Genomic DNA, 26,251 nt, shown 5'->3' with positions numbered 1-26,251 from the left:
CCCCACAGTATAACCCCTGCTTTCACTGTATTTGATGTTGGTATAATTTGTGGAGGGGAAGGGGAAAAACATGTCGTTTAAATAAGGATATAGGTGGACCGGTTGCAACAATGACAAGTACAAGTCCTTATGTGGAAAACGAACTTTACAACTTTGGTCGGTGTGGGGGAGGTGGGGAGGCTGGGAAGAGATGGGAAGGGTAAACAAAGGGGGAGGCTACAATGCTTGATAAGAAATGCACTCATTATCTTGCCCATGTAATTATAACCCCTCTGTACAATATTTTCACAATAAAAATAAATAAAAATTTTAAATAAAAAAATAAAAACTTTGAAACTGGGGGGAAAAAAGAAAGGAAAAAAGAAGAGCAACTGGTGCATAAAGGTCACACCATTAATTTCTCACACTATTTTAACTCCAAGTTTAATTGAGTTTAAAAAATTCTACCCATATATTTGAATGTTAATCTATATATTCAAATGTTATTATGAGGAATATACCTGATATTTTTGACACACTCTGAAGGACATAGAAACAAATGAGATATAGATATTTAAGTCAAGGATTTTTTCACTCTAATAAGAGATAAATAAAAAACATAATTGCAGACAATATAAAATGGTACAATAATAACTGGTATAAATACAGTATATTTAGAGCAGCACTGAGGCTTGAACACAGGGCACAATATTTGCAAGGAAGATACTTTACCACTTGAGCCATTACCCTTAATCACTTTGTGATTTCTGTCTTTTTAGTAAGGTCTCATGCTTTTTGCTCAGAGTTGGCCTCCATCCATGATCCCCCTATCTAAGCTGACCATGTAACTGCATTCTAGATGTAAACCATCATGTCCAGGTTTTGTGCTGAGATGATCTCTCACTAATGTTTAGCCAAGCTGACTTTTGAGGTGCAATCATTCTGATCTTTGCCATATTGGTGTAGCTAAAATTACAGGCATTGACCAGGAGACAAAAAATGTTACTCATAGAAGTGACATTTGCAGTAGACTGTGAGGGACAACACTTTCAACTAGTGATGCTAGAGACAACAATGCCATGCTTACTAGTGTAATGTTTACTAATCCCAGTTGTTACTCATGTCAGCTAATTGGACTAATGTTAATGACAATGTCTACATATGCTCCTGGGCAAATGGACCTTTTTAGCTATGGTTTCCTTAATTGTAAATTATGAGGATTAGATAAACTCATCTTCAAATTGTTTCTACCACAATAAATATATAAAAGAATGGAGTATAGGTTAGGTCTCCAAGCACACTATACTTGCCAGCATTTACTGAAATGGCTAACTTCTGGTTACCATGGTTACCATAGCAGCAACCACTCTCCTCTATGCTCCACCTCAGTATATCATAGGCTAGATGTTTGTATAGAAGTTCTCAGATCCAAGGCCCTACTTTCCCACTGTGCCATTTAGTATATGATTGTTTCATTCTTATTCTACATACTTCAGTCTGAAACCTCAACCAAACCATTAACTGTAGACACAGAAACTAGGTCGTGGCTGAGATATTCCAGTAAGAGCAACAATTGAAGACAGTGGTCAATTTTCTCATTCTGAGTATGTGGAAAAACTGCCAGTTATCATCTAACCACAAGGCTAAATACATCAAGAAATAGAGAAACAAAGAACTCCAAAAAAAAAAAAAAAACCCAAACCTCCAATAGGGCCAGAAGTGTATTGATAATTTGACTAAAATCTACCCTGTCCTTAGAATTTTTCATTTGTAAATTAGTACCTTCCCTTCATTAAAAAAAATAGTCAAGTTTGAGTTTTTGTGTCAAATACCCACTTTCCCAACTACTAGGTCATTGTTAAACTACTTTTTAAAATTAAAAGTCTTTTCCTAAACCAATTTCCCAATTAAGTGCCAAACCATAAGCTCAAACATACACATTCTTAATTTAGAGGGTTTATGAAAACTTCCTTGACAAAACGTCTTCAAAAAATGTTTATGACTTCCTTTTCCTGAAGTCAAAAACCATCACCACAATATTGAGATCCTTTGCCAAAGAGAATACTTTGAGTGAATGACAAGAAGAAAACACACTTTATTTCTTGATCACTCTGAATGATTTTAGTCCACAATGCTTTTGAAGAAACGTCTCTTTAAAAAAAAATTCTGGATTCTTTGATCACTTTGAAATATTTTAGTGTAGGATATTTTGGGCAATAATTTTGCTTTCATCCTTTTGAAACTTGAGCTTCAGTTTTGTCAGGGAATATAAGTTTTTGTTTCTGTTTTTGGTCAGTTGTGGGGCTTGAATTCAGGGCCTGGGTGCTGTCTATGAGCCTCTTTGTGCTCAGGCTAGCACTCCACTTGAGCCACAACACCACTTTTGATTTTTGAGTGGTTAATTGCAGCTAAGAGTCTTACAGAGTCTTTTCTGACAAGGATGGCTTCGAAGTGTGATCCTCAGATAGGATTAGAGGTGTGAGCCACTGGTGCCCAGCTGAGTATAAGGATTTTTTTTGTCAGTCGTGGGGCTTGAAGCCTGGGCACTGTCCCTCAGCTCATCAGCTCAAGGTGAGCGCTCTACCACTTGAGCCACAGCATCACTTCCAGTTTTCTAGTGGTTTATTGGAGATAAGTGTCTCCGAGACTTTCCTGCCCAGCTGGCTTTAAACTGTGATCCTCAGATCTCAGCCTCTTGAGTAGCTAGGATTACAGGCATGAGACACAGGCTCCCAGCGAGTATAAGGATTTTTAAGATGCAAAATGAAAAAGAGGAAATCTTTGCAGGCATTTTTCTTGCACTGTTCTTTTGCACACAGGACATGTAAATCTCAACAGCCTGCTTGGGATGTTCCCTGTTAGAGTGGGGTCAGCAGGTACATGCTATCAACCTGACTGGCCTTTGCTTCATCACAGTCAGAGAGCACTTGACTCAGCTACCAAATCTGATAACTGTGATCTCAGCCATCCAGGCATTCACAAACTTGGCCAACTACTTGTTTTCCATTTTCACTTTCCAACTATCAAAACCCATTTTAAAGATTAAGAAGAAGAATGGTATTGTATCATTTGGAAAGAAATGCAAAGACTTGGGAAAATATATGTTAAGTGAAGTAAGTCAGGATAAGAGAGACAAAGGATCCACATGTCCCGTTATATATGGAAGCTACATTTAGCTAATAAACATATAAGTAAATATGTCGGTGGGATGCAAGTATATTCAAATATATTAAATGAAATACAATAGATTCAAGGGAGAAGTCAAATAGTGTAACTCCTTAGAAAGTCAAGGTCAAAGTTTAGCAAAATAAAACAACAAGAAGCCGGGCGCCGGTGGCTCACACCTGTAATCCTAGCTACTCAGGAAACTAAGATCTGAGGATCGTGGTTCAAGCCAGCCCAGGCAGGAAAGTGAGACTCTTATCGCCAATAAACCACTAGAAAACCAGAAGTGGTGCTGTGGCTCAAGTGGTAGAGTGCTCGTCTTGAGCTGAAGAGAGCAGGAACAGCGTCCAGGCCCAGAGTTCAAGCCCCATGACCGACCAAAACAAAACAAAACATCAAGAATTAGTACTCTAAAGGGGTCGGGTGGGGTCAAGGAGAAAGAAGTGGGCGAATGAAGAGTAGAAGGGGATAATTCAGTCTTGGATATGATGTATATCCTACAAGATTAAGAAGAGCGAGAGAAAGGGGCAGGTAGGGAAGGGATTGGTGAGAATGTTGAAAGGGATGAGGTTGATCAAGATATATTGTATTCATAAACTGCTTTGCTCAATGGACTCCTTTGTACAACTGATTAAAGGTACTTGGTCAATGAAAGTTCACATGCAGAGATCCCACCTCCTGTCCCAGGGCTAACTCTTGCTGCCAGTATCCTCACTCAGTAAATAGAACAATCAAATATATCATTGCTATCTATTAATTTTAAATGTTTGCTACTAAAATAATGAAAATAGGAATGCAATATCTAAGACTTGAAAAGACCACTAAAGATCATTCAATTGAAAATTTTCCTTCGTTAACAATGATGCCTGACTCTCTCCTTGCTTGACTTTCTTGAGGAAGAAAGAAATCTCCATTCTCTGATACAGGTCACCTCATATTTGCAATGCCAGTTCAGTGTCTTAAAATCCTGACCGCTAATCTAATTCTCAGCAATAATCTTCATGTTTTTCTTTAATAGCAATACTTTTGTTAATCAAAAAAAGAGAGTTAAAAATCTTTAAAGAAAATATACCCTACTAAAATTGTATTTCATTGACACATGCACAGCATTTTTAAATTATACAAGGGTAACTTATTTTATAATAACTTCCACTGAAGTATGATTGCAAGTGAAATATCACTATTCTTGTCCAATATGTTTTCAGTGACTCCAGTTTTCCCATTATAGATAGGCTATGTTTCGCTGGGGAGTTTTTAATTACATATTATATGTCAACACATGAAAATTTTAAATTGTTTGTTTTGAGTTCTCAGACAACCATACAGCTCTTTCCTTGAGACTAGAAGCAATTAATAGAGTTTACAAGCTATGTGCATGGAGTGTATGAATGCATTCAAGTTGTAAGATATGGAAATAACTACAGAGCTTCTAGAAGTTATTTATGTATTCGTTTGATTTATAATAACTATGTGGGCACTTAGAATGAGAGAAAAGTCTTTGGCAGCCTAATTTTCTTTATACAGGCTAATAATTAGTGGTACATAGTTAATTGTTTAATTTATTTAGGACTATAGTCATGTCAGATGAAATATAAGACTTGGTTGCTCCATTTACTATAAAACAAGAGGAACCTGAATTATACTGGTGTCTTCATTCCCAGATAGACAGGTTCAAATTCTAGTTCTATGTATTCATTGATATGTTTCCTTATATGCAAAAAAGATAATAATAGTGTCTAATTCTTGAAATGTTTTGAGAATAAGTAGTGTAAGTAAATATTAACAGATTTTAAGTGTGAAGTACTTAAGAATGAGATAGTTTTGAGTTAAAGGACTTTGTGCAAACCATTCAAAATCTTAGCTGTTTTCATCTGTACTTATAGAAACAGATCCACTTTTGCTTTTCTCAAAATGTCTGCTATCAAAACACACCTATCTACATCACACTCTCCAGAAATCAAGTAGGCTTTAAGCCATCAAATTACCTGGAAGCAAAACTAAATGAGAATTGACAGTTTATCCAATGTCACAGGTTAGCATGGCCTCACTTCCTTATACTTTCCACTAATTTTTACATTTTCTCCAAGAAAAAGCTTCCACGAACAGACACAACTAAAACCAGATTTAATGTCAGACCCAGACAAGGATTTATTTACCATTTACCATTACTTTCATTGGTGAAAACAATGTTAGGTAATTAAACTACAAAGGAAACAAGAATGCTAGTGGCTAGGTTCCTTTTGTCATTTGCATATAAAATAACTTTTAACTTTCTAAATATTGTGTTATAATTTATCTCCTATTACTTGAAGAATTTTTCTATATGGATCACTATGGTGTGTGAAGGAGCCAATTTGTAGAAATGTTTTCTGCTTCAAACAAGGTGCCTATGTGCTTAAAACTAGTTACTAAAGAAGAGAACAAATTGGATGTAGTTTCCCTAGAGCTTGTTTACTCATTGTTAGTTTCTCAGTGTCCTTTATGTACGCCTCGGCTTTCATCTATCTTTTCTAGTGCTTAAGCATACTGTGAACTGCAAAGTAGAACATATTGCATGCTCAGAAAATGTAGAATTAAAAAGTACCATGAGAGACTTTGAGTATAGAAACTGTTTGGACTAGGTCATGCCATGGTGAGATCCAAAGTAACACATAATAAGAAAAACACTTACACCAAAGGAAGTTATTCATCAATCAGGAGAAATCAAGTGGGCGTGAAAAGGATGGATGCTATGAATTCTATGTTCTCACACACAGGGTTTTTTATTACCTGTGTAATTGCTCTACCATGGAGGATATGCATTCGAGCAAATGTTCTAAATCATTACAAAAGCCCATACGATGAGAGCTTTTTGTAAGAGTTCTGTCCTTAAAGGTTTCCCACATGCTTGGAGAAAGCTCCTAACTTATACAATCCTCGTTCAAGGAACTGATTCTTTAGGAGCCAACACGCCAAGCCAGGACTATTGGTCCCCCATCATTTCTCACTATTTTATTATAGTACATGAGGGGCTGATAAGGGTAAAGCTATGAACAAGAGGACCTCAAACCAAGTGACAAGAGGGAGAGTCAAACAGCAGGCTACAATGCTGCTGCTCGTGCTGAGGATATGGAGGCATGTCACTCCAAAGACCTAGCTTATGGAGGCATGTCACTCCAAAGACCTAGCTTGCAGAGCAATTTTTCTTTTTCTGTATGTGCAGGTCCTGAGGCATAAACTCAAGGGCCTTTGTGCTGATAGGAGCTATCTTCCCTCTTCTTATTGCTTTTATATACCACGCATAATGTATTAAAATAATTCTTGACCCTTAAGTATATCACAGGCTAGTAGCATCTGAAAATAATGCAGGTATGTTTTTAAATAAACAAAATAAATCAGACATTACATGTGATCATTACAAATAAATGTCAAATATGCCATGCTAAAGATGTTATCCATGATAAAGAGATTACAGTTTTAGTTAATTTTCTTTCTTTTTTTTTTCTTTTTTTTTTTGCTAACTTCTTGGGTTTGAACTTAGAATGTCACACTTGCCAGGTAGACTTGAGCCATTCCACGAGCCCTTCTGGTGTTCTTTTCCAAATAGCATCTCATTTTATATTCTATCCAGTCTGGCTATAGTCTTCCTATTTGTGCTTTCCTTTGTTGCTAGGATGATGGGTATGTGTGCTATGGCTCTCAGTTCTCATGCTTCATGACTCATAGGTACAAGCTACCTTGTGAGCATTTTTCTGCCTTGAGTGACCTCAACTTCAATTTCCAAATTCGTCTTTTAAATAGCAAGGATTACAATCTTGTGCTACCGTGTCCAGCTCTAACGATGTTATTTTTATGTTGCCATTTTCTCAAAAAGAGTAAACGTAATTTCTTACTCATAAAATCATCAACAGAAGGAAAAGAAGAACATAGTATTTCAGACTTCATAAAGGGTAAAAGACCTGTTTCTCCTGTTTTTCCATTGTAGAGATGCCTAATTAAAAATGGAAGTTTTCAGGAGCCATCCTCAATCCAATGTGGAACTAATGCCTAATCAGGAACAAACTAGGAACAAAGTACTTGAATGGTATGTCAGCAGTGTTGGCACATTCAAATGTGTTTAATCTTTTACAGCATTAGGATAATAAATGTACTCATTACCTTGCTCATGTAACTGTACCTCTCTCTATAGTATTTTCACAAGAAAAAACTTAATTTAAAAAATAAATAAAATATATAATTTAAAAAATGAATTATAGAATTTTTCTGGCTCTTGCTCCACTGTCTTTGCAGCCAAACTGAATTGAAACCTACCATCCCTGTAATATTCCTAACTTCATAGTAATAATAGCACTGGCCACTGGCAGGACAACATTGACCTGGGCTAACAGCTGCTGTGACCTGAATACTAGTTCTGGGCTAATGGACATTGATTGATTCCATGTGTGCCAGCTGAGTCAGAAGCAACTTTTAACAGCAATAAAGGAAAAATCCACTTCTTCAATAAGTAGATTAGGATAGTTGGGAATGAGAAGATGAAGAAGAACAACTTTTGCAAGGTTGGGTCTGAGATACAATTGAGGGAGATTTTGTGGCTATTGCACCTTCACATTTATTCTAATCCAAACAAGTATTCAGAGAAAATAAATAGTGATCTGAAGTGCAACGCTTGTCCTCATGAGGGCCAATAGAACATTTTTCCTGATAATTCCCCTCAAATGATTGAGAATAACTTCATTAACGAGGAGCCTCGCCTTAATTGTGACATACAGTGAATGGAGTTTAAAATTAAAATGTTACAACTAAAAGAGTGAAAATACAGATAAACATAAAACTTTTACTCTGTGTCCTTTCTCATTTTCATAACTAGACATCTCATTTAAAAACATGGACATGAACCAGACCAGTGTTTTTGAGATTGGTTAAATGGTCTGCATTTGAGATTTTACAAATATTTGGCACAATAGTGGAAAAAATGTACTCACAATTGAGATGGTACAATTTTTCCACATTTTATTAGCATCAATTAGTTGTAGAAAGGTGTTTTATTTTGACACATTCATATATGCATACAATGCATTTGGTCAGATTCATACCTACTGCCAGTATCCCTCAATCCTCTTCCCCACTTCACAAACTGATTTCAACAGATTTCATTGTTCTATTTCCATACACCTGTTTATTTTGAAACATCTTGACTCCAAATTTTTGATAAGTAACCTTCCTTCAAAGTATCATTTGAACTGATCATTTAATTTATCTATTTTCTTTGGGACCAAAGTGAATTAAGAGTTGAGGGGATGTTTTGTTTTGTTTTTGATGAGAATACAAATAGAAGAGTATAAAATTTTGAAGTGTGCACAAAAAAGGCATTAATTTAAAGGGAAAAGCTTAATGTATATAACTTAATATCATCTCTACTGGTGTGAAGCTCTTCCGTAATTATATAGTGCACAAGAGAGCTATAAAAGCAGTAGAGCTGAAACTTTCTAAGCTATACATCTTTTGAGGTAATGTTTTAGCTTCTATATTGTTCAAAAAATATTATCTTTAGGTATTACTCTTAATGAAGTTGTACTATTTTAATAGGTAACGCATTGGTTGCCAGTATGCAAAAAATATATAATTATATCAACTTTAAAGATTTACCAATACTATAAATATTGTTCTGAGACTAGTCTACTTGAGATGGATGGTATTCTAAATATTCTACTTGAGATGGAAGAAGAATAGAGTAACAGACTATAGAACCTGAGGAAATAATTGTTAAGGAACTAACATAAAAACATATGAGTATTATTAAATGTGCTACTAGATAATGAGTTTTATTTTTCATTTTTTGGTGGTCTTGGGGCTTAAACTCAGGATGTGTGTTCAAGGTTAGTACTCAACCACTTGAGTCACAACTCGACTTCCAGTTTTGTTTTCTGTTTTCGCTTTTTTTTTTTTTGTGGGGGCAGTTAATTTTAGATAAGAGTCTCATAGACATTCCTACAGGGTTGGCTTCTAACCAAGAACTTCAGATCTCAGTCTCCTATATAGCTAGGATTAAAGGTGTGAGCTCTGAGTGCCTGGCAATAGTGAGTAATTTTGGTCCACATTAAAGAGTATGTAGTTAGAAAAAATGAAACTACATACAAGAAACTCAAGGAAATAGGATGAAGCATCTCTAGTCATGTATGAGTCATATGGATTCTTCTCATAATTGTGCTCAATTTTTGTTTTATGCATCATTCTTAAAATTTCAAGTAAATAAAGAAGAGGAGTTAACTAAAAAACAACACATACACACACCAAAAAAGAAAATGAAGTAAAATATAAATCTATTATCTTGTGTCTAAAGTTGCAGTGTAAGAGGAATTCTGAAAATGAGTAAACTTTAGAGTCTATTTTGTACAGCATTCAGCATAGAAATCAATTTTGTGATTATCAGGGCTGAAATGATATAATACCATTCAAAACAGTCACCTTTTTATTTATGTTACCATAGAAAGACAAGCATTTTCTGGTCAATCTTCTTATCAACATTAGTTTTAAGAAGTAGAAATTCTGAGTAACTATTTAACTTCTGAGAGACAGAATGTTGTAAATCAACCCTGTAAGCCTGACATACCAAACCTAGGTCAAGGTATTTTCCTTGGCTTCCCTGTTTTAGAACTGTGACCTGAGAATTAGTGCAATGCTGGTAGAGACAACTGACTCATCTTTAACAAGCATTTAACTGTAAAGTGACTCATATTTGGTACTGTATCTTTATGCAACCTAATCAAAGAGAAAGTTATTTTAAAATAGCATACATATGAGTTAGCCATTTCTTGCTTCTTTTATTAAATACCTCCTAATATGATATAAAATAGTAAGGATTGCTCTTTAAAATATTGTTGACACAAAGGTGTTGTACAAAGGGGTTACAGTTACATAAGTTAGGTAAATAGAATATTTTCTTTTTGGACAGTGTCTCCCCTTTCTTCTCTCTCTCTCTCTCTCTCTCTCTCTCTCTCTCTCTCTCTCTCTCTCTCTCTCTCTCTCTCTCTCTCTCTCTCTCTCTTTCAGATTTTCCCTCCCATTCTCACCCACAAGAGTTCATTTTCAGTATAGTGTCTAGTGAGTACCAATGCTGCATTTGTTCACCCTTTGTCCTGTCATTTCTGTGCTTCCCTTACCTCTCAAAGAGAGATAAATGAAGCAACAAGGAGTTGAGGAGGTAGGGAGGGAAGGGACGGTAGGGGAAAAACAAAGGAGGGTGTAGCAATGCTCAATAGGAAATGGACTCATCACCTTGCTCATGTAACGGTAACTCCTCTGTACAGAATCTTTACAATAAAAATACATATTAAGGAACAAAGGAGTTTTACCTAGGGTCTACAGGAATACCTAATACCTAATATTTAATATTCCAGCACCTACCTCTTTTCCTATTATATACCATGTCTTCTGTGTTCTTTTCACAAGCCAAACAAGCTTCTCTTTTGGATGCTTTACACTTGTATTCCTGCTGCATCCTGCCAATCTCCCTCACACAGGCAAAGTTTTCTTCCAACACTTTCTGGTCTTTGATTAAGCATTATTTTATCCTTCCCTGCCTAGTCTACCTAGACAAATACCCTGCTAGCTAGGCTCTATCCTTCTATCAAATTTGTTCTTTACTCACTCACTACTTGATCATGTATTTTAGATCAACTTGTTTTTATGTGCCCCACTGGCATGTAAGAATTGTGAAGGCAGTGATTTTTATCTCTTTTTTTTCTATTGACCAGCTACTAAGGATTGAACCCAAAGCCTCGCACCTAGCAACCATGCCTTCCAAGGCACTTTTCTGGAACTCACATAATTTTATACTTCTTTATGGCTGAATAATAGTCCATTGTATATATACCCATGTTTTCTTTTTCCACTCATGAGTTGAAGGACACATTGCCTGATTCCATTTCTAGGCTATTGTAGTTTGGGTTTTGAAACAAGATCTTACTATGTTTGCTGAACTGGCTTGGAACTCATTATTTGGCACCTCTACCTCCCCAATAGCTAGAATTATTGGAATGCACCACCATGCCCAGCTTTGTCTATCTTGTTCATAACTACATCCTCAGCTCTGAGATGTACAACTGGTACATAAGTGCTCAATAAATATTTAACTATTTGAATAAAAAATGAACAAACATGCCAAAAGGAAAAAGAAAACAAAGACAACACAGAAAAAAAAACTTTTGTTTGCGTTTCCTGGAGTTCATTTCAATAAATATTATTTTATCCAATCAGTTGCATATAGGCATTGCACCTAGGTGTTCCTCTCTTAAGAGTATCCTCCTGTAGTCTCACGGTGTGTGAATGCCTACAGTCAATGATTGCTTTTAAACAAAATTCTTTGTACTGTCCATTTGAGCTTTTCTTCTGCTAGTCTAACCTGGACTTATGCATGACGTTGCAGTTTTCTGATAAATTGTAAATAGAAATGGCTTCATTTACTTGGCTGTTTATCTGTGATGTCTCCAGTTTAGGACACCTTAATCTTTCTTATCATTCGCATTCCCACTGTCATAGGAAATCAACAGTCTTGTGTGCAGGAGCTGGAGAAGCAACTCACCTCTTCTCTGTACCAGCAGCACTGAATTGCAAGGGATCAAAACGATTTTCTCCATTGGTAACATAATGCATCCTCAGTCTTTCCCAGGGCTGCTGCTGTTGCAGTTCCCATGATGCCTGGTAACTCAGATCAATACTTGACTAAGAAAGTCTACAAGATCAAAGGCATAGGAACCAGAAGCAGAGGTCAGAAGTTCTAGCAGTAATTATAGCCTTATTTTTAGGTACTATACTTAATGGAAATCTCTCTCTTTTTAAAAAGAAATAGTTCATAGATCTGTATTGACTGCTACATAAAACAATGTCAGCCAAATATATCAGAAACATAATAGGAAAACAAACCCTTAAACGTTTTCCATATACTATGACATATGAGAAAAATAAATGTTTATTTGAAAGCTCGAATGGAAAGGTTACAACGAAATACATTTGTATACAACATGAATCTCACAAATCAGTTCTGTGAAAACCTAAGAAGACTGAAAATTTTCCTTATCTAACTTTCTCTGGCTTACATGGTTTTATTTGATAGCAGAAATACTTCCTAAATCTAAGAATTTGTTTTCATTAGGGAAAAAAAATCAAACCAACTGTGTTGTCCATCATATGATAGAGGAAAACATCTTATCTTTAAGGAAACAGGAAATAGGATGAATCTTGTTTAATTTGGAAGGAAAGAAAGAGAAACAGTAACAAGATTTCCAGAGAAAAAGAAATATTAAGTAGAAGAGAACCTCTTAACAGTAGCTAAAAGGAAAATTAATGGCAGCTGTGGTTGGCAGGCCTCTGAACAACTTCTGCTGTTCTGTCCTTAAATTTCAAACAAAGGAGATGTGGGGCCATTGGGAAATTGCTGCTCATGAACCTTCAGTGGCTTCCTTTCGGCCAATAAATCAAAATCCTCCTTGTGGAAACACAAGAGCTCCGCTGCGGCTCCCACTGGAAGGCTGTGTGCTGATGTGTCACAACTTGCCAGAAGCAATCTCATCTCCCTCCCGTCTCACATCTCCATTCTGGTCCAATGCACTCACTTCCATTTCCGCCATGCTCATACTGCCCTCCCCAGATGATGCAGCATCTCATTTTCTAATGATTAGAATCCTGCACATCTTTCACCATCAGCACACTTCTAACACCTGCTGCTACTGAACACTAGCCAACTATTCTATAGCCAACTACCTATTTCCTATTTCCCTAGGAATTGTTGAGTCTGCAGTATTTTATTCAATTGGTCTGAAAGCATACAATGATAATTATTAGAAAATCAGCAACAGCTGTTCAACCAGGTCTTGTAGCGTCAGGCTACAATGAGTGTTGTCTTTTTTGGCTTCCTAAACCTTGTTCTTCTTCTTCACCACACCTGTGTATGCTGATTGTATATGGCTTTGAATGAAACTTCCAAGGAATTGTCTTCCTGTTCAGTCAAAGGTCTATATCTTCCTCTCCTTATTCCAGAAACCTTTGGGAAAGTTTCTTGCAACTGGTGCAAGAATCCCTAGAGTGGTTAGGAATTATTTATCCTAGTGATGGTGCTACTCAGGTCTTATTCTCAGCATTCTGTCTAGGTCCTTTCAGCTCTATGACCATTGCTTTGCACCCATCTCCCTGCCTCTTGTTTTTCTGAGACTTCCTCTTTCTTGTCATTTCTGTTTCTGCTCCGTGAAGCTTTCCATTAATTCTGAGTTCCCCAAAACTTTCCAATAAATTGCTTTTCTTCAATGAGGCTGAATCTTTTTCAATTATTTGCTGCTCACTGCTCTAAGATGGCCAAGCTCTGTAGACTGCACATATGTCACAAGTATCTCAGAACCCAGACACCAAGCAGGAAAGAAAAGCTAAGCTTCCTACTTTCCAATCAGTGCACTCATATTTTTCAGAATGCAGAAATCAATCTTAGTTAATTCAGGACAATTGTAGTCATTTCAATATTTCTTTAGTCCATTTAAAAATCTCACAGGACTTCTTTTTGGTTCTGGAACATAGAATACAACTGGTCAGAGGAGGTATCTATGTCTCCCAAGTCCATTGGGGTATCTGCTTTCCTTCCATTCACAGCAACTGTAAGGCACTGAATCATATTCTCCCCAAATCTGTGCATTAAAAAATCCCAACTCAGGGAATTTTAGAATCTGAATATATTTGGAAATAAGTACTTTAAAAAAAGTGATTCAATTATAAAAAGAGACTTGAGGAGAGAGCCTTGATTTAATCTAGGTGATGTCCTTACAAGAAGATGAGTTTAGAAGGTACAGAGAATGACATCAGTAAAACACACACACACACACACACACACACACACACACACACACACACACACACTCACACATGCAAGACGACATGGCACAAAATTAGCACATACAAGCCAAGGAATGGTCTCAGATTCTGTAACCAAACCTGTCAACAACTTGATCTTGAACTGCCAGCTTGTCGAGCCATGAGAAAACAATGATTATTGAATCCTTTCACTCTTCAGTGGTTTGTTATGGCAACCCTAGAAATGAACACTAGCAATGTGCCATCCATTTCTGCTTTGCTAACCTCTTGTTAGTCATTACCCTTGCAAATCTGTATCTGAATCTACCTCCATACACTTCTTTGTCCTTCTTGGGCAAATGTAATTTCTTCTGGAATTTCTTCTCTCAACACTACTTTCAATGGTTTCCTAATAAATTATGCTGTCATTTTCTTGGTTTATGCAAGGATATAAACTGTATGTCCAACATATAGTACATACATTCACTGAATAAACATTTATATTCAAAAGCATATGGATGATTGATCATTTCTTAAATTTTGGACCCAAATTACTTTTTTTTTGTGGAAATTCTCTACTTTGCCCCAAGATTCTCTAGCTGAAGCAATGCTATATAAATCAATGAGATGATTATTAGATTTACCATATAATGAAAACTCCTTTATATAGAAAATATTCAAGTGAAATATTTACCAGTTTTATTTACAAAATAAAATTTATAGTAAAAAGGATATATAAGTTATATATAACGATGTTATAGGTAGCATTCATTTAAATATTTCTTCAATGATTGGTATAGGCCAAAATTAAAATTAGCTTTTTGCTAATATCAATAATTAGTTAAATGTTGTTTTACTGTCTTGTTTTGTTTTTTAGAAAGAGATGGGAAATCTCCATGAAGAAAGAAGAGAGAAAGGTTATTTTCCATCTGAGAAATGAGAAAAATATTAGTGGACAGCCAACATCTGGTATCATTTAAGTCTGTTTTGGACAGGAAAAAAATAAAGATTATACCAGAGGGAGCCACTGTGTGCTTTCAGGGAAATGAAGGAGATGACATAGTAGGTTTTTTCAGTGATTAAAAACCTTCCATTTTCACATAGCCTTGCTGCAAATAGAACATTTATCTTTGTTCAGCTTCAGCATTTCATTGTCTAGCATACAAACTCCAAGGAAAAAATGCTAGAATTCTATTTTCCCAGAGAATGATGCCAAGTAAATGTATCTCAACCTTTCCAACTATTTAAAAGCAAGCTACTCTCAAAAGACTGTCATGGATAAAAACACATTAAATTCAAATGGAAAGATTGGATGATGGTTCTACTTTTCAAGAAACTAAGAAAGAAGAGAAAGATGTCCTTTCAAGGTCAATGTATATATGATTACCAGGAAATCTGGTCAAATTGAATCCACTGGTGTTGGGAGCACAGATGTTGTAGGTAATAACTTCCATATAAATCAGTGACGAAGGGAATGTTGTTTCATTACCTTATAATATTGTAAAAGGGGCCAGAATGCAGTGTCTTTGCAATGTGGCCCCATAGCTGCTATGGACATATGTAAATTTCACACCTGCTTGTTGAAAGCAGTCACCTCACCAAGCCATATAGGCCAAAGGCAGGCAACATAAAATACCAAGTCCCTTCCTGCACAGAATTTAATCTAAGCTCCTGTGTAACTTCTTTCCCTTCAGCCAGTATACTTAACAGCCTCTTTTGTGCAATTACGATACTGCCCCTGGTTCTATATAACTTTACTAAAAGGCTATGAGTTATAAACTTTATAACATAGTTACAACACTGATACTAAAATTTAAATGAATGTGCTAAGTCTGGTAGCCTCCTGGCAGTAGAGATAAGTCTATCTCTTGGGGAATGCTAGACTATGAAAGTCAAAATGTCAAACACACAACAAAAAGAGAATCACAGATACTTTTCTAGGAATATATTTCTATATTATTATCTATATAATAATTTAGCGTCTATATGTCTGACTGATCTTAGAAATCATGTAGTTAGAGTATACCTGGGCTTAGGGTCAGGTAAGATGTAATTTAAGAAAGAACTGTGTGTGTGTGTCTGTCTGTGTGTCTGTGTGTCTGTGTGTGCATGCATTTTTAAGAGTAGCCACTGCTAGAAAATAATTCAATGTTATTCTGGATAATCATAATTCATATACTCATCACCTGTTTTGTTCCTATTGAAATATGGAATTTTATCTAATCAATGGTTGAATATTTCTACATGGTGATTCCAAACACAAATACCTCCTTTCTACTTCATGGACTGAGAGACCATGCTGGAAGACGTAGCTAAGGCTTTTGCCCATGCTATTTCACTCATAATCAAACTCAGACCCAAAAAGTCACTCTATCTAGTCCCAGAAACCCAATTTCTACAGAAGTAGACAATCCCAGTTCTAGCGGCAATTTATTGACCCATATGAACAGAAAAGCTAAACAAAATGTGCTTCTTTTCTCAAATTTCTCCATCAGATCAGCTTCTCTGTCTGCCCAAGGGAAAGTTAGCAATGCAATAATATGAGTAAGTCAGAAACATAGTTACTTTAAGAATTAACATTTAATTAATATTACAAAAGATTCCACAAGTAATTAATGTACAAGAGTAGATACATTCTTCAGTCTTATAAGATGCATCCCAGGCTGGCTTAGAGGGAAACTAAACAGACTTCTGAGCTAGCCATTAGTTGATTGATACAACCCCAACTAAAGTTTAGGTAGAAGAGGAGAAAGGAGTGCTTGAAAGCAACAGGAAATGACTTAACTAGCAAAAAATGAGTCTTAATTAGATTAGTATTATAAACCAGAAAGTGTAGGAAGCATTTCATTGAATGTCCTTTGTATCAGCATTCTCCTCTAGCAATCACTGAGCACACACTCTATTGAATGAGAGTACCTGAATGACCCTTATTTCCTTGCAGTATGCATTAACTCTGCCTGACATGAAGGTCACTTCATATTGTAACTCATATTGTTTTGTTTTCATTTCTCACATTTTACCAAAGGTAAACCTGCAGTTTCTACATTAAAAAAAATTCTAAAACAATTTACCTCCTACTGCTTCCCCCAGACAGTTTCTAGTCATATCATTTGCACAGGAGAAAATTTTAGGTGCTCTATTACTTACGTGTCTAATCTATAGAATCCCCTTCTTTGTAATATGATATACAGGAAAAAATGGTTCGTGATACATTCTTGTCTATGATTGTCAAATTTTCATCCAAGACTATCTTACTGATTTCTGAATGTAGGAAGAGTTAAAAGACAGTTTTTAACCTGCCCACATCCTTTAGCTTTTGTGAGTATTTTATTTGTATACATGAAATATCATCTGCACTAGGCCATATGATACCTGAGGCCAACATTCAGTTTTGATTAATAGCTCTGCGACCCACAGTAAATTGACAAATAAACCAACGTAACTAGAAAGTACCAGTATTGTATACCCTGAGCCTTCATTTAGTACATGCCCACTGAATAGCCAGAGTTCATACAATACATAGGAAAGTGACATTTATATTAATGGGGCTGTGTAGCTCCATTAATATAATTAATTAATATAGTTAATAATGCCAACTTAAAAAAATAGAACTTCAATAGTCATTACCTGTACACTTACCATGAGTATACCCTAAGAAGGTAAAGATTGGCAGTTTGGGCTGCTCTAGGTGCAGAATATTCTAAGAGGTGTCACGGAAAGAATTAAAAACATAGATAAATATATCTGCTTGCTCTTTTGCACAATAATGTGGAGATAATAGCGGAACACATCACAAATGGGCTTTCTCCATTAGGGCAGAATTTACATCTTGCAAATGCTGTGAGGAGGCCTCTTACTGCATTACACTGTTAGTTCCTCTCATTATATCATCTTAGCAATGACGACACTGAGGGAGTGAGGATGATGATCTTTTTGGCTCTGTTTCTTGGTATCCTGCTATTGAACCATGCTGGGAAATTATGTGGTAACCCATGGAGAACAGCACACTCTAATCTTTCTAATTAGCTCCCAGAAGCAATCACTTAACAGACTTCCCTTTCTATTTCATCTGACAATAAAAGCAGAAAAAAACCCTCAAATTTTCTGCATTTTAAACTTTCTCCCTTGTAACATGTTACCATTGGACATTGTTCTGTCATAGTGTCAGAAAAAAGAAAAATAAGGTCATGTAGAGACAATCACTTCATATGGGACTAAAGACAAGATCTTTGAGGCTTTACTTATCTAGCCATCTAAGGTAGCAAGTAAATGGTCCCTTCAGACTAGATGTGAGTGAATTCACAGAATAATCTATTCAAGCAGGGTCTGCAGCAGAAAGGCCTGTGGAGGTAGCCGGACAATGACAATAGTTTTAAAAGATGGGTTCATTTTCTGGGGTTGCCTCGACAAACCAAACATGGCAAAATGCCTTTCACAGAAGACATCACACTTATCACACTTCTGAAAGACGGATGCCCAAGATCAAGACATCCCTGATTTCGTTTCTTCTGAAGTCTCTCGGCTTGCTGTGCAAGTGGCCTTTTTCTTCTGTGTCCTTGGAGCATGTAGCATGGATAGTGTCTAAATCTCCTTTTCTAAAAGACAATCGTCCTGTCGGCTCCAATTCAGATGTTCCATCTCTAAATATAAAATGCAACATGGATTAACTTTAGAAAATGCATTCCAAACCTTTACAGATTTAAATTATTTTATTCTTATGTGAACCCTAGAATTTGACAAAAACAATTATATAATTGATTTTTTCCTAATTTTGAACAAAAATTCTTTTTGTAAATTAGCAAGATTTCATCATCTCACTCAATTATAATTTAGCATGATTTAACTTTTAATTTAAGCCCCTTCCTGAGTCCTATGAAATACTTGCCTCACTGTAAAATAAAATAAACTCAATCATGTAGACGTTATCATCTATGTGAATGAAATATTTTTTCAAGGGCTTGGAATTGGTGTTAGCCTACTGTTCAAGCAAAGCAGGAAGATTTCTGTATTAGGCCATGAATTATTTTTAATATCTCTTTCAAACAATGAAAGTCATTCTCCTAGAAAAAAAATGCTTAAGAAGTAAATGGTGTTCCAAGCTTTTCTTATTATTACTAGTAACATGATACCCCCATATTTAAACAGTTTGAGTTTATAGTAAATGTCTTCTACAACCCAAAACAGAAGAAGCTACTATGCATACTCAAATAACATGAAATCCATACTTAACAAAAAACTTACACCCTTGCCTAAAATCAAATTTCCTACATTAGAATGAAATATTAGGAAAATAAGACATGGGTGATAGAGAGCTAGGTATTGTGGCTCAAACCTGTAAGGCTCAAACTTGGAGGGAGGAAGAAAGAGGTCAGGAGTTCAAGTTAATTCTAGTCTCACATACTAAGCAAGACTTTTTCTCAAAAGTTACGAGCAAGTTTCAAGGAAGGGAGATAATACAAGACTGTTTGGTCCAAAAAATTATATCATGAGAGAATTAAGTAAATACATTTTAAGAAAATGTTTAAAGAATTAACATTACTTTTATGTGAATACAAATAGAAACCAGGAGTGAACAAATTCATTCCAGGTGAAGGGAAACAGTATAATCACAAATGGAGACATTAGTTAGGGTTCGATAAATAAATTTGATGATTTGATTTCAGATGAATTCTGTATGTCTTTGGGAAGGAAAATGAATTAATTTCCTTTCAGAAGTATTCTTCCCTTCCACTCTCTTTCTCCTGTTTTTTAATGGAATATCCAAGGTCACAAGATGACCGTGACAGTAGAACTTAAAAGAGTCAAGCTCAATATAAGATGTTCATTTAGGAATTGTTTTGGAAGGGCCGGTAGTTAATATAGGATTCTTTCTGATGCCTAAAATAAGGAGTAAACGCCCTGACTTTCCAATTTCCACATACAGGCATTTGCATAATAGTTATAACTTGCCCAGACATTATGGTATTTACATATTTCCGTATTTCTCATACAATTAGTTCAAGTGCATAGGAATGGGAAATGCCTACCCCATAATTTTTTAATGATTTTTATTTTATTTTTGGACTGTATTCTTTGTTAACATGACAGCTAACTTTCTGATTTTTAAATGAGATTTAAAAATACATTGTTCTCATTGAACCAATACTATCACAAACCAAAGGAAATTAGTTATGGTTATGATACAGATGGTGAGACTATTAGCAATTTACCAAGTGTGTAGTTCACATGTATATAAAAGATAAATTCACTCATCAGAGTAAGATTTGTATGGTTGTCTTGTAACATGACTGTATTTATTTTTTTCTAGTCTTCCATACAGTTTTAAACTTCCTGCAGGCAATGACAATTCCCTTTCCATTTCTAGTAAAATGTCTGTATATTTCAGATGAAAACTGAGGATTGGCTGACTGACTGATCCATGCCCCATTAAAGAGAGAAAATTTCCAGAGCCTACAACTAGCTAGTGCATGCATGCAAGTGTTTTAACAGCTTGAAATCTTCACAGCCCACCTAGCACCATGGCACCACTAGTAAATTTCCTTCATCAGCCTCAGTACTGTTGGCTCATTTGCCTCATGCTTAACCATTTTATTATATCGTATTTTCTCTACAGAAGGCTAATCTCAACGGAGAGGGTACTTAGAGAGGAAAGCAAATATTTTTTATAGTAGAATTATACTTTCCTATTAAGTGGATGTATTAAGTGAATTTTCAGCTCTTTTCATACCTACTTGTCATTATTGAAACTTTCTCTTTTATTTGTAGAGTTAGGATAAAGATTAATTTGGTAGAAAATAAAGTTAAGGAACACCGATATTTTTAAATCACTAACTGCCATCTGCCTACTAAAATATTGGCTGCACTGTTCTGTCTTTGCTCTCTCTAAAGAAGTTATACATAGATGTATATTTGTCCTTAAAACAAATGAAGATCATAAAGTTTTCTTTGTTGCCTAGAAGGTCCATTAATCCTGTCGCAATAACAGACATAGGTTGTTTAGAGTATTTTATTTCACACTTGGTATGGCAGTGAGTTAATTATTGATAGAGCACTGGTGTAGCCTTCCACAAACAGTGATGCAGTCTTTAATTGGCCATGAAAAGTAAAAAGAAACTCAAAATATTTTCACTTTCATCCCTTCTAACTCAGAAAATAAAATAATTGCTTTGGTATTTTAAATATTTTGACTGCACAGTAAAATATAAAATGATATTAATGAACTCAGAAAATCTGAGGCCAAACATACTATGTGAATTCTTCACTATGATACGCTGCAAGTCTGAGCTCTTAGCTTGGCTTTGCTCACTTGGGTTTCATCTCTAACTATCTCCTTAATAGCTATGCTGTAGTACATTTGAAGGCTATATTTTACAGCAAAAACCTGCCTACTTTTAATGTACAGTACTTTTAAAAATATGTAATAACATAACCCCTGACTACTACTCAGCATATTTTCTCATGTATTCAGAGAACAACCATCTCTTGATCATTATCATTTTACCTTTTCTAGAATTCCATAGATATAAAAATCTTTTAAAAAATCGTTTAAATTGGGATAAAGGTGGACCCATTGCAACAATGAGACATACAAGTCATTATGTCGAAAACAAACTTTACAACTTTGATGGGGGAGGGAGACGAGGGTTGGGTGGGAGGGCGGGGGGAGATGGGAAGGGGAAACAAAGGAGGAAGCTGCAATGCTTGATAAGAAATGTACTCATTATCTTGCCCATGTAATTGTAACCCCTCTCTACAGTATTTTCACAATAAAAAAATATCTTTAAGATGATGTTTTTGTGTTTTGCTTTCTTTATTAGGAAAAAAACGTTTTGAGACTCACCCTTGTGTTTGCATATATCATTTTTGTCAATTTCTAAATACATTTCGTGTGTGTGTTTATATATTTTGAATTAATACTTAGAACAATAATCATATCAAACAGTAGCTGTATATATAATTTCATAAGTTACTGTGGGTTTTCCTGAATGGTTAAACACTTTTCAGTCTCCTCAGTAGTGTGTGAGTTCTGTTTGCTCCACAATATTTTTAATAGTTTTTGTCCTTAAGATAAATCAATATTTCCATGAATTCTAGGCTTTGGAAATTTGTAATATAAATTACACTTAACCCTCTGATTTTAATTTAATCGTTATAATAACTTCTTGTCAACTTCACTTGAGCCATATGTGGATCCCCAGATGTTAATAAAATCAAAAGAAAGGCCAAGGGAAAAAACAAATTGTTTAAATAGGGATTCAGGTGGATCTATTGCAACAATGAGATGTACAAGTCTTTATGTGGAAAAACGAGCTTTACGACTTTGGAGGGAGGAGGAGGATTGGGTGGGGGTTTGGGGAGGATGGGAAGGGATGAGAAGGGGAAACAAAGGAGGAGCCTACAATGCTTGATAAGAAATGTACTCATTATCTTGCCCTTGTAACTGTAACCCCTCTGTACAATATTTTCACAATAAAAAAATTAAAATTAAAATAAATAAATAAAAGAAAAGCCAAGTGCCAGTGGTTCACATCTATAAACCTAGATGCCAAGGTTGTTAAGATGTGAAGGATCACAGTTTAAAGTCAGCCCAAGTAGAAAAGTTTTTCAAGAGTTTTAGCCAGCAAAAGGTATGGGTAGTGAAACAGTTTAAGTGATAGAATGCAAAGTGAAGCAAGAAAGCCAAATGAGAGCTCCAGGACTTGAGTTCAAATGCTGTGTTTGCCCTAAATAAATAAATAACCATGAAAACAAAAATCTTTTTTGAAAAATTCATTCAGATTGTTTTATTTCATAAGCTTGTTCAGTATCTCCAACTAAGGTAATTCTGTTTAAACTTTTGCTCATATTTTTTCAGTACTTTTAATTCAAACGGAACACTGAAGCTAACTCAATAACATAATAACATACAGAGAGCCTTTGTAGAAAATCAGTTTTGCAGAGACTAGATCTCCATAAATTGCCTATTTCCATTTCATTTTAAAGTTTGTAAAATAAACTTGGTATTACATCAGTGTGAAATCAGTCCATTTTGGAACTTTTAATTAACCAAACAACTTTTAATCTATACCCCCCTTTGAATAGCAATGGTATCATTGCTTTAGCTTTATTTTGTTTTTCCTTTCACACTTGTCATTAAAAATTCTACAATATTTTATGAGCATTCATGTCAGAGAAACATAAAATAATATTAATTTCTGTACAATATGTACATTAGAGCATTTTAATATTTCAAACATGTAGGTCATTGTTTGACTGGTTAATCAAGTTATTAATTTGGTAGAGATAAATGCAATGTAAAGAGCATAATTTTCAAAGCACCTTCCATGAAAATAAAATCACAGTGTGTAATTCATTAAAATTCCTCCTACAGATGATTTTTATCCTTACTCTTACAAAGTATTTTTTATTAACTGAATAAGAAAACAATTTTTCTCCCATTTACATTGACACATTCAATGTCTTGAGAAAAGTGCTGAACTGGGGAAAATTGGAAATTGACGATGAAAGAACATTTTAAAAGTATGGTGTTTATAATGTAAATGTATATATGTATATATGTATATATATATATATATAAACTACTAAATTCATATATTGTTTCAAACAATATATCCTTTTCTATCTTTCTGTGTTTGATGTTAAGAGGAAACATAACAATAAAGTCAGGGTTTTAAACCCAAGTTTGGAGGAGTTAAAATGATAAAGGGAAAGAATTTTAATCAGAGCTTATAATTACAAACAAATCTTGACAGCTCTGAAGGTTCAAGAGACTTTATTAACAAGTGATCAAGTCAGGTTAAACTCAAATGTACATTTTTTTCTAATCCAGCACTCTCAATCTTTATGCTCCATTTTAAAACAATAGATATAAATAACAACAAAATACATTGAGTGTACTTTGGTGATTTACATTTCACATATTTTACCAGACATGCTCTGAATTGTTTTAATGTGTTTGTCATTTTTGCCATCCTTCAGTAGTTTCATTTTCTTAATATCCTGTCTTTACCTACATATTTTTAATCCTTGTGTTGTCTCCAGATTCTCGTGGTTTAAAACAACAAAATATCTAGACACAACAAATGTCATTTCATTCATTCATAGATAACAGTCTATGTAAAATTCAGCAGAAGTTAAATCATCTAAGAGACTGGATGATCATTTTCATTACTAGATAATATCTGGGATTTCTTCCAAATCTAGGAATTAAATTGTGTACAGTTTATGGTGTTTGCTCATTATGGTCAAGATAAAAAAAAAATCACCTACTTTATCACCGAGAAAGCAAAATCCTTAAGATCTTGAGTAACTTGCTCCAAGTCACAGACTAACAAGATTCCAAAAGGAAAATTACTCATTTGCCTTTTAGGAGGATTGATTTCATTTTTGTGCAATGCAATGGACTTCCTTGGGTTTTCTTTGAGCTATGGATAAAATGTCATGTTCACAATTGCTATGTATACGTACTACTAAAATTTTTGTTACAATATAAGATTAAACTTTATTCAGACCAAAAATTATTGTTTTCTTTTACTTATACAATATTTACTGAACATATACAAATTCAGATGCATTTGACTTATTGATGAATATCCAAAAATGCAATGTGTTTCTCCTGATGTAAAAACCTTTTTACGTCAGTGAAAAAGTATAATAATATGTGTGTATATAAGTATATAAACATATATGTACATACATACATATAATGTATGTGTATATATACATATTTACATATTTATATATATGGAGAGTATAGCAATACGAGATTGTCTATATAAAACAAAAAAAACACAACCAATAGTGACCAAAGCACATAAGATTTCTCTCATGTAGAAGTCAGGTGGTTTGTAGCCCTGTAGTCATATAGATTTTTCATGAATTCACTGTGACATTAGACCCTTTATTCTTTCTTACAATCTTCATTCTTAGCATGTTAGTTTTATCAGATTTATAAGATGACTTCATGACCCCATAGCTTCTGGAGACAGCAGTTTAAGAAGAAAAAGGGATATACAGAATTGCTCATTTCTCTGAGTCAGCACATAATGCTTCTGCTTATTATCATGAGCCAGAACTTAAATGCAAGAACAACACCTGTCTACAAACGACTGGAATGTCTTCATGTTTCTTACATGAAAAACAGAAAGGGAGCCAGATGTAGTTTTGTTTTGTACATTTTACATATGCAACTTCTTTACAAATAAAACCTAAGCTATTCTATTGAAATCGTATACATATTAAATTATGGGATGACCAAGTTGCTGTTATTAAGCCATCTTTTTGAAATAGAGCCAAACTAAATGTAAGCTGTTGATTCATAAGGCTGCGTCAAATGACTGATGGTGTCACATCAGACAGGGGCTTTACTGTATAAATTGCACTATGATATCATGCCTCTATAAACAAGATCTGGCAATCCTTTAACTGCGTTAGTCATTGGAAAACAATAAGGTTTCAGCACTGAAGCACACTCCTTGGCCATCCATCAATCAAATGAATAACTCCTTTCTTCATTTCCTGCTAGTCAAATATAGCCTGCTAACTTCATGCATGAATTATCTCAAGAGAGTTTCAGTCCTAAATAGATAAATTAAGACAAAAATGTCTCAACATCTATTCAGATAAAGAACATGTTTAGTGTACATTAAGAGACTTTATGTAGACAAATTGGTTTTGAAGTAGTCAAACTAAATTCTGAATAAAATCTAAAGAAATGTAAATAGCAAGGAAAAGACTTCAGATTTTGGTCTTTAAACTACACAGAGTTAAGGAGATTAACCATAAATCTTACCAAATAATTTAAGCCATTTATTTATGAAAAAGCTCTAAATTTCAAATATCACAAATTAAATAATACAGTAGATACACATTTTCATTAAAAATCAGCATTTTTCATTTTCTACATAAACATTTGTAAAGATGCATTATCAAATGCAGAATACTCTTCACTTATGAAGAATGAGTTTTTTGGTTCTATCTTCAATTTTGCAAAAATCAATATAAATACACGAAATTTATCTTGCATTAACTTAAAATTAAAATACTCAGCTGGCTCATACCTATAGTTTCAGGAGGCTGAGATCTGAGGATCACAGTTGGAGGCCAGCCTGGACAGGAAACTCTGTAAGACTCATCTCCAATGGATTATTCAGAAAAACAACAACAAAAAACAGAAGTGGCACTGTGACTCAATGGGTAGTGTGCTAGCCTTGAGTAAAAGAAGCCCAGGGACAGCACATAGGTCCTGAATTCAAGCCTCAGGACTAGCCAAAAAAAATCTTATAAAATATCCAGA

Source organism: Dipodomys spectabilis, unplaced genomic scaffold (assembly GCF_019054845.1).
Source record: "Dipodomys spectabilis isolate Male_0828 unplaced genomic scaffold, ASM1905484v1 ptg000009l, whole genome shotgun sequence".
NCBI classification, from domain to species: domain Eukaryota; kingdom Metazoa; phylum Chordata; class Mammalia; order Rodentia; family Heteromyidae; genus Dipodomys; species Dipodomys spectabilis.
The sequence above is the reverse complement of the archived record's forward strand: the minus strand, read 5'-3'. Positions refer to the sequence as shown.